Here is a 10,237-nt window from a genome sequence, read left to right as displayed (position 1 = left end):
CTTCAGGTATTGTGCCCGTGTCCTTGACTTCTCTGACACCATCGACACAAAACTTTCAGTATCTGAGTCCTTTGACTCCAACACTCCCCACAACCGTCCATATGATGATCCGGACCCTCGTCTCGACCTGACACTACCGACAGTCGACATTCCGTCATCAACGTCCAATCTGGTCAGAACCACTCTCGGCTCCTTCCACACTCCTACGTTCTGGCCATCACCAACTGACCCCTGCGCAGCGACACTCGAAACAGACACTCTTCGAGACGCCGCAACAACACCAACAACTTCCTCCGCCTTAAGCACATCTACTCCTCCCTTCTCAGGCAACATCACATCGCCGCCCTTCTCGGGCTCAACACACTCCACCTCACCGTTTTGGTTTTTTGTTTTTAGAAATTCCATGTTGTTCCCACGAGTGTGGGGGAAAAACGGTCCATCCGAGCAGTGCCCCCTGTACTCGGATAAGCCTATTACGCCAGGGTGTCGGCCGGTACCCTGACGGGACCAGCAGTAGCGACTGATCTCCCCATCAGCCATAAACCCCTCGCGCTGCTTCGCCGCTTGGGTTGGGGTAATTTTTATAGAGGTGTTCTTCCTCACAGCCCGGCCGGTAAAGGCAAGGCCCTCGGTTCCACTCCTGATTACGAGACATGACCGCAACCAAGAGTGGAGTTCCGATATATTCGGCGCAGGCACATCACTACACCTGCGTGGCGGTAGGGTGAGTACACACCACGCCCTCCGGTTCCTCACACTGTGACCTCTGCATGACAGAGGACACGCGGAGAACCACGTCGGATTATTAGCCAGCGAGCAATCATTACCCAAGGACGAATCCTGTGGACACCAATTACTCGCCGCCCAGGGTGCACCGACCCGCACACTGTTCGTCCCCCCCGAATGACAAGCATTCGAGAAAGGGCCAACAGCGAGCGAACACACGAGGAGGTTATCCGACCAAGCACCCCAACCTAACCTAACCTTTTTTTTTTTTTTTTTTATTTTTAAATCCTTTTACGGATACCGGCCCGAGTGGGGACTCGAGCGGGTTATGTGGGGACTCGTGGACCGGCTGAAGGCCAATCCCAATACCCACTAAAACCTCACGGTGTTCCTCCTCGACCGCCACTGGCCGCGAGACACGGGGACGTGAGTCTTCCGCGAAACGCGGCGGCGAGAGCCTGCAAGGCACGTCGCGGAGTCAAGGGTGTGTGGGCACCCTCGACGGCCTGCTCGGAGTAGCGCGCGGGAGCAACCTGTGCGCGCCTACTCGGGCCAGGTTGGTAGGCGGCCAGCTTCCCCAAGCTGAACGCCCTCTAGCACATTAGGGCGAAAGGCGGCGATCGTGTGCTGCCCTCCGGCGACCCGGTCTCTTACGGTGGATGGCGACTTCGGCAAAAGCCTCCCTCGCCCGTTCCGCCGACTCCTTCTCGAGCACCACTGCCTCGCAGAAGGATGAGACCGCATCCCACGACGTCTCGCTGCCGGCCATAGCCTTGACCACGGCTTGTCACGCCACTTACCGCCAGCACCTTCCCGCGCATTCCCGCGCGTTGGAAAAAATCGGTTTTCGCCACTTACCGCCGGCACCTTCCCGCGCATTCCCGCGGGTTGGAAAAAATCGGTTTTCGCCACTTACCGCCGGCACCTTACCGCGCATTCCCGCGGGTTGGAAAAAATCGGTTTTCATCACTTACCGCCCGCACCTTCCCGCGCATTCCCGCGGGTTGGAAAAAATCGGTTTTCGCCACTTACCGCTGGCACCTTCCCGCGCATTCCCGCGGGTTGGAAAAAATCGGTTTTCGTCACTTACCGCCCGCACCTTCCCGCGCATTCCCGCGGGTTGGAAAAAATCGGTTTTCGTCACTTACCGCCCGCACCTTCCCGCGCATTCCCGCGGGTTGGAAAAAATCGGTTTTCGCCACTTACCGCCGGCACCTTCCCGCGCATTCCCGCGGGTTGGAAAAAATCGGTTTTCGTCACTTACCGCCCGCACCTTCCCGCGCATTCCCGCGGGTTGGAAAAAATCGGTTTTCGCCACTTACCGCTGGCACCTTCCCGCGCATTCCCGCGGGTTGGAAAAAATCGGTTTTCGTCACTTACCGCCCGCACCTTCCCGCACATTCCCGCGGGTTGTATACCACCTTGAAGGCCCCTCGGAGGCCGAACGATCGACACCAGTTTCAACTGAATCCGAGCGGGGAAAACTGAAAAAATCGGTTTTCGTCACTTACCGCCCGCACCTTCCCGCACATTCCTGCGGGTTGGAAAAAATCAGTTTTCGCTACTTACCGCCGGCACCTTCCCGCGCATTCCCGCGGGTTGTATACCACCTTGAAGGCCCCTCGGAGGCCGAACGATCGACACCAGTTTCAACTGAATCCGAGCGGGGAAAACTGAAAAAATCGGTTTTCGCCACTTACCGCCCGCACCTTCCCGCGCATTCCCGCGGGTTGTATACCACCTTGAAGGCCCCTCGGAGCCCGAACGATCGACACTAGTTTCAACTGAATCCGAGCGGGGAAAACTGAAAAAAATCGGTTTTCGCCACTTACCGCCGGCACCTTACCGCGCATTCCCGCGGGTTGGAAAAAATCGGTTTTCATCACTTACCGCCCGCACCTTCCCGCGCATTCCCGCGGGTTGGAAAAAATCGGTTTTCGCCACTTACCGCTGGCACCTTCCCGCGCATTCCCGCGGGTTGGAAAAAATCGGTTTTCGTCACTTACCGCCCGCACCTTCCCGCGCATTCCCGCGGGTTGGAAAAAATCGGTTTTCGTCACTTACCGCCCGCACCTTCCCGCGCATTCCCGCGGGTTGGAAAAAATCGGTTTTCGCCACTTACCGCCGGCACCTTCCCGCGCATTCCCGCGGGTTGGAAAAAATCGGTTTTCGTCACTTACCGCCCGCACCTTCCCGCGCATTCCCGCGGGTTGGAAAAAATCGGTTTTCGCCACTTACCGCTGGCACCTTCCCGCGCATTCCCGCGGGTTGGAAAAAATCGGTTTTCGTCACTTACCGCCCGCACCTTCCCGCACATTCCCGCGGGTTGTATACCACCTTTAAGGCCCCTCGGAGGCCGAACGATCGACACCAGTTTCAACTGAATCCGAGCGGGGAAAACTGAAAAAATCGGTTTTCGTCACTTACCGCCCGCACCTTCCCGCACATTCCTGCGGGTTGGAAAAAATCAGTTTTCGCTACTTACCGCCGGCACCTTCCCGCGCATTCCCGCGGGTTGTATACCACCTTGAAGGCCCCTCGGAGGCCGAACGATCGACACCAGTTTCAACTGAATCCGAGCGGGGAAAACTGAAAAAATCGGTTTTCGCCACTTACCGCCCGCACCTTCCCGCGCATTCCCGCGGGTTGTATACCACCTTGAAGGCCCCTCGGAGCCCGAACGATCGACACTAGTTTCAACTGAATCCGAGCGGGGAAAACTGAAAAAATCGGTTTTCGCCACTTACCGCCATCGACACCAGTTTCAACTGAATCCGAGCGGGGAAAACTGAAAAAATCGGTTTTCGCCACTTACCGCCCGCACCTTCCCGCGCATTCCCGCGGGTTGTATACCACCTTGAAAGCCCCTCGGAGCCCGAACGATCGACACCAGTTTCAACTGAATCCGAGCGGGGAAAACTGAAAAAATCGGTTTTCGCCACTTACCGCCCGCACCTTCCCGCGCATTCCCGCGGGTTGTATACCACCTTGAAGGCCCCTCGGAGCCCGAACGATCGACACCAGTTTCAAGTGAATCCGAGCGGGGAAAACTGAAAAAATCGGTTTTCGCCACTTACTGCCGGCACCTTCCCGCGCATTCCCGCGGGTTTTATACCACCTTGAAAGCCCCTCGGAGCACGAACGATCGACACCAGTTTCAACTGAATCCGAGCGGGGAAAACTGACAAAATCGGTTTTTTCCACTTACCGCCCGCACCTTCCCGCGCATTCCCTCGGGTTGTACACCACCTTGAAGGCCTCTCGGAGCCCGAACGATCGACACCAGTTTCAACTGAATCCGAGCGGGGAAAACTGAAAAAATCGGTTTTCGCCACTTACCGCCCGCACCTTCCCGCGCATTTCCGCGGGTTGTATACCACCTTGAAGGCCCCTCGGAGCCCGAACGATCGACACCAGTTTCAACTGAATCCGAGTGGGGAAAACTGAAAAAATCGGTTTTCGCCACTTACCGCCATCGACACCAGTTTCAACTGAATCCGAGCGGGGAAAACTGAAAAAATCGGTTTTCGCCACTTACTGCCGGCACCTTCCCGCGCATTCTCGCGGGTTTTATACCACCTTGAAAGCCCCTCGGAGCACGAACGATCGACACCAGTTTCAACTGAATCCGAGCGGGGAAAACTGAAAAAATCGGTTTTCGCCACTTACCGCCCGCACCTTCCCGCGCATTCCCGCGGGTTTTATACCACCTTGAAAGCCCCTCGGAGCACGAACGATCGACACCAGTTTCAACTGAATCCGAGCGGGGAAAACTGAAAAAATCGGTTTTCGCCACTTACCGCCCGCACCTTCCCGCGCATTCCCGCGGGTTGTATACCACCTTGAAGGCCCCTCGGAGCCCGAACGATCGACACCAGTTTCAACTGAATCCGAGCGGGGAAAACTGAAAAATTCGGTTTTTTCCACTTACCGCCCGCACCTTCACGCGCATTCCCGCGGGTTGTATACCACCTTGAGGGCCCCTCGGAGCCCGAACGATCGACACCAGTTTCAATTGAATCCGAGCGGGGAAAACTGAAAAAATCGGTTTTCGCCACTTACCGCCATCGACACCAGTTTCAACTGAATCCGAGCGGGGAAAACTGAAAAAATCGGTTTTCGCCACTTACCGCCCGCACCTTCCCGCGCATTCCCGCGGGTTGTATACCACCTTGAAGGCCCCTCGGAGCCCGAACGATCGACACCAGTTTCAACTGAATCCGAGCGGGGAAAACTGAAAAAATCGGTTTTTTCCACTTACCGCCCGCACCTTCCCGCGCATTCCCTCGGGTTGTATACCACCTTGAAGGCCTCTCGGAGCCCGAACGATCGACACCAGTTTTAACTGAATCCGAGCGGGGAAAACTGAAAAAATCGGTTTTCGCCACTTACCGCCCGCACCTTCCCGCGCATTCCCGCGGGTTGTATACCACCTTGAAGGCCCCTCGGAGCCCGAACGATCGACACCAGTTTCAACTGAATCCGAGCGGGGAAAAGTGAAAAAATCGGTTTTCGCCACTTACCACCCGCACCTTCACCTTCCAACTTCGGGTTGTATACCACCTTGAAGGCCCCTCGGAGCCCGAACGATCGACACCAGTTTCAACTGAATCCGAGCGGGGAAAACTGAAAAAATCGGTTTTCGCCACTTACTGCCGGCACCTTCCCGCGGGTTGTATACCACCTTGAAGGCCCCTCGAAGCCCGAACGATCGACACCAGTTTCAACTGAATCCGAGCGGGGAAAACTGAAAAAATCGGTTTTCGTCACTTACCGCCCGCACCTTCCCGCACATTCCTGCGGGTTGGAAAAAATCGGTTTTCGCCACTTACCGCCGGCACCTTCCCGCGCATTCCCGCGGGTTGTATACCACCTTGAAGGCCCCTCGGAGCCCGAACGATCGACGTCAGTTTCAACTGAATCCGAGCGGGGAAAACTGAAAAAATCGGTTTTCGCCACTTACTGCCGGCACCTTCCCGCGGGTTGTATACCACCTTGAAGGCCCCTCGAAGCCCGAACGATCGACACCAGTTTCAACTGAATCCGAGCGGGGAAAACTGAAAAAAATCGGTTTTCGCCACTTACCGCCCGCACCTTCCCGCGCATTTCCGCGGGTTGTATACCACCTTGAAGGCCCCTCGGAGCCCGAACGATCGACACCAGTTTCAACTGAATCCGAGCGGGGAAAACTGAAAAAATCGGTTTTCGCCACTTACCGCCATCGACACCAGTTTCAACTGAATCCGAGCGGGGAAAACTGAAAAAATCGGTTTTCGCCACTTACTGCCGGCACCTTCCCGCGCATTCCCGCGGGTTTTATACCACCTTGAAAGCCCCTCGGAGCACGAACGATCGACACCAGTTTCAACTGAATCCGAGCGGGGAAAACTGAAAAAATCGGTTTTCGCCACTTACCGCCCGCACCTTCCCGCGCATTCCCACGGGTTGTATACCACCTTGAAGGCCCCTCGGAGCCCGAACGATCGACACCAGTTTCAACTGAATCCGAGCGGGGAAAACTGAAAAAATCGGTTTTCGCCACTAACCGCCGGCACCTTCCCGCGCATTCCCGCGGGTTGTATACCACCTTGAAGGCCCCTCGAAGCCCGAACGATCGACACCAGTATCAACTGAATCCGAGCGGGGAAAACTGAAAAAATCGGTTTTTTCCACTTACCGCCCGCACCTTCCCGCGCATTCCCGCGGGTTGTATACCACCTTGAAGGCCCCTCGGAGCCCGAACGATCGACACCAGTTTCAACTGAATCCGAGCGGGGAAAACTGAAAAAATCGGTTTTCGCCACTTACCGCCATCGACACCAGTTTCAACTGAATCCGAGCGGGGAAAACTGAAAAAATCGGTTTTCGCCACTTACCGCCCGCACCTTCCCGCGCATTCCCGCGGGTTGTATACCACCTTGAAGGCCCCTCGGAGCCCGAACGATCGACACCAGTTTCAACTGAATCCGAGCGGGGAAAACTGAAACAATCGGTTTTCGCCACTTACCGCCATCGACACCAGTTTCAACTGAATCCGAGCGGGGAAAACTGAAAAAATCGGTTTTCGCCACTTACCGCCCGCACCTTCCCGCGCATTCCCGCGCATTCCCGCGGGTTGTATACCACCTTGTAGGCCCCTCGGAGCCCGAACGATCGACACCAGTTTCAACTGAATCCAAGCGGGGAAAACTGAAAAAATCGGTTTTCGCCACTTACCGCCATCGACACCAGTTTTAACTGAATCCGAGCGGGGAAAACTGAAAAAATCGGTTTTCGCCACTTACCGCCCGCACCTTCCCGCGGGTTGTATACCACCTTGAAAGCCCCTCGGAGCCCGAACGATCGACACCAGTTTCAACTGAATCCGAGCGGGGAAAACTGAAAAAATCGGTTTTCGCCACTTACCGCCATCGACACCAGTTTCAACTGAATCCGAGCGGGGAAAACTGAAAAAATCGGTTTTCGCCACTTACCGCCCGCACCTTCCCGCGCATTCCCGCGGGTTGTATACCACCTTGAAGGCCCCTCGGAGCCCGAACGATCGACACCAGTTTCAAGTGAATCTGAGCGGGGAAAACTGAAAAAATCGGTTTTCGCCACTTACTGCCGGCACCTTCCCGCGCATTCCCGCGGGTTTTATACCACCTTGAAAGCCCCTCGGAGCACGAACGATCGACACCAGTTTCAACTGAATCCGAGCGGGGAAAACTGACAAAATCGGTTTTTTCCACTTACCGCCCGCACCTTCCCGCGCATTCCCTCGGGTTGTATACCACCTTGAAGGCCTCTCGGAGCCCGAACGATCGACACCAGTTTCAACTGAATCCGAGCGGGGAAAACTGAAAAAATCGGTTTTCGCCACTTACCGCCCGCACCTTCCCGCGCATTTCCGCGGGTTGTATACCACCTTGAAGGCCCCTCGGAGCCCGATCGATCGACACCAGTTTCAACTGAATCCGAGCGGGGAAAACTGAAAAAATCGGTTTTCGCCACTTACCGCCATCGACACCAGTTTCAACTGAATCCGAGCGGGGAAAACTGAAAAAATCGGTTTTCGCCACTTACTGCCGGCACCTTCCCGCGCATTCCCGCGGGTTTTATACCACCTTGAAAGCCCCTCGGAGCACGAACGATCGACACCAGTTTCAACTGAATCCGAGCGGGGAAAACTGAAAAAATCGGTTTTCGCCACTTACCGCCCGCACCTTCCCGCGCATTCCCGCGGGTTTTATACCACCTTGAAAGCCCCTCGGAGCACGAACGATCGACACCAGTTTCAACTGAATCCGAGCGGGGAAAACTGAAAAAATCGGTTTTCGCCACTTACCGCCATCGACATCAGTTTCAACTGAATCCGAGCGGGGAAATATGAGAAAATCGGTTTTCGCCACTTACTGCCGGCACCTTCCCGCGCATTCCCGCGGGTTTTATACCACCTTGAAAGCCCCTCGGAGCACGAACGATCGACACCAGTTTCAACTGAATCCGAGCGGGGAAAACTGAAAAAATCGGTTTTCGCCACTTACCGCCCGCACCTTCCCGCACATTCCTGCGGGTTGGAAAAAATCGGTTTTCGCCACTTACCGCCGGCACCTTCCCGCACATTCCTGCGGGTTGGAAAAAATCGGTTTTCGCCACTTACCGCCATCGACACCAGTTTCAACTGAATCCGAGCGGGGAAAACTGAAAAAATCGGTTTTCGCCACTTACTGCCGGCACCTTCCCGCGCATTCCCGCGGGTTTTATACCACCTTGAAAGCCCCTCGGAGCACGAACGATCGACACCAGTTTCAACTGAATCCGAGCGGGGAAAACTGAAAAAATCGGTTTTCGCCACTTACCGCCCGCACCTTCCCGCGCATTCCCGCGGGTTGTATACCACCTTGAAGGCCCCTCGGAGCCCGAACGATCGACACCAGTTTCAACTGAATCCGAGCGGGGAAAACTGAAAAAATCGGTTTTCGCCACTAACCGCCGGCACCTTCAAGCGCATTCCCGCGGGTTGTATACCACCTTGAAGGCCCCTCGAAGCCCGAACGATCGACACCAGTATCAACTGAATCCGAGCGGGGAAAACTGAAAAAATCGGTTTTTTCCACTTACCGCCCGCACCTTCCCGCGCATTCCCGCGGGTTGTATACCACCTTGAGGCCCCTCGGAGCCCGAACGATCGACACCAGTTTCAACTGAATCCGAGCGGGGAAAACTGAAAAAATCGGTTTTCGCCACTTACCGCCATCGACACCAGTTTCAACTGAATCCGAGCGGGGAAAACTGAAAAAATCGGTTGTCGCCACTTACCGCCCGCACCTTCCCGCGCATTCCCGCGGGTTGTATACCACCTTGAAGGCCCCTCGGAGCCCGAACGATCGACACCAGTTTCAACTGAATCCGAGCGGGGAAAACTGAAACAATCGGTTTTCGCCACTTACCGCCATCGACACCAGTTTCAACTGAATCCGAGCGGGGAAAACTGAAAAAATCGGTTTTCGCCAGTTACCGCCCGCACCTTCCCGCGCATTCCCGCGCATTCCCGCGGGTTGTATACCACCTTGTAGGCCCCTCGGAGCCCGAACGATCGACACCAGTTTCAACTGAATCCAAGCGGGGAAAACTGAAAAAATCGGTTTTCGCCACTTACCGTCATCGACACCAGTTTTAACTGAATCCGAGCAGGGAAAACTGAAAAAATCGGTTTTTTCCACTTACCGCCCGCACCTTCCCGCGCATTCCCGCGGGTTGTATACCACCTTGAAGGCCCCTCGGAGTCCGAACGATCGACACCAGTTTCAACTGAATCCGAGCGGGGAAAACTGAAAAAATAGGTTTTCGTCATTTACCGCCGGCACCTTCCCGCACATTCCCGCGGGTTGTATACCACCTTGAAGGCCCCTCGGAGCCCGAACGATCAACACCAGTTTCAACTGAATCCGAGCGGGGAAAACTGAAAAAATCGGTTTTCGCCACTAACCGCCGGCACCTTCCCGCGCATTCCCGCGGGTTGTATACCACCTTGAAGGCCCCTCGAAGCCCGACCGATCGACACCAGTTTCAACTGAATCCGAGCGGGGAAAACTGAAAAAATCGGTTTTTTCCACTTTCCGCCCGCACCTTCCCGCGCATTCCCGCGGGTTGTATACCACCTTGAAGGCCCCTCGGAGCCCGAACGATCGACACCAGTTTCAACTGAATCCGAGCGGGGAAAACTGAAAAAATCGGTTTTCGTCACTTACCGCCCGCACCTTCCCGCACATTCCTGCGGGTTGGAAAAAATAGGTTTTCGCCACTTACCGCCGGCACCTTCCCGCGCATTCCCGCGGGTTGTATACCACCTTGAAGGCCCCTCGGAGCCCGAACGATCGACGTCAGTTTCAACTGAATCCGAGCGGGGGAAAACTGAAAAAATCGGTTTTCGCCACTTACTGCCGGCACCTTCCCGCGGGTTGTATACCACCTTGAAGGCCCCTCGAAGCCCGAACGATCGACACCAGTTTCAACTGAATCCGAGCGG

Source organism: Heliconius melpomene, unplaced genomic scaffold (assembly GCF_056956725.1).
Source record: "Heliconius melpomene rosina isolate 202511_hmr_F unplaced genomic scaffold, ASM5695672v1 ptg000094l, whole genome shotgun sequence".
In the NCBI taxonomy this organism is placed as follows: Eukaryota; Metazoa; Arthropoda; class Insecta; order Lepidoptera; family Nymphalidae; genus Heliconius; species Heliconius melpomene.
The sequence above is the reverse complement of the archived record's forward strand: the minus strand, read 5'-3'. Positions refer to the sequence as shown.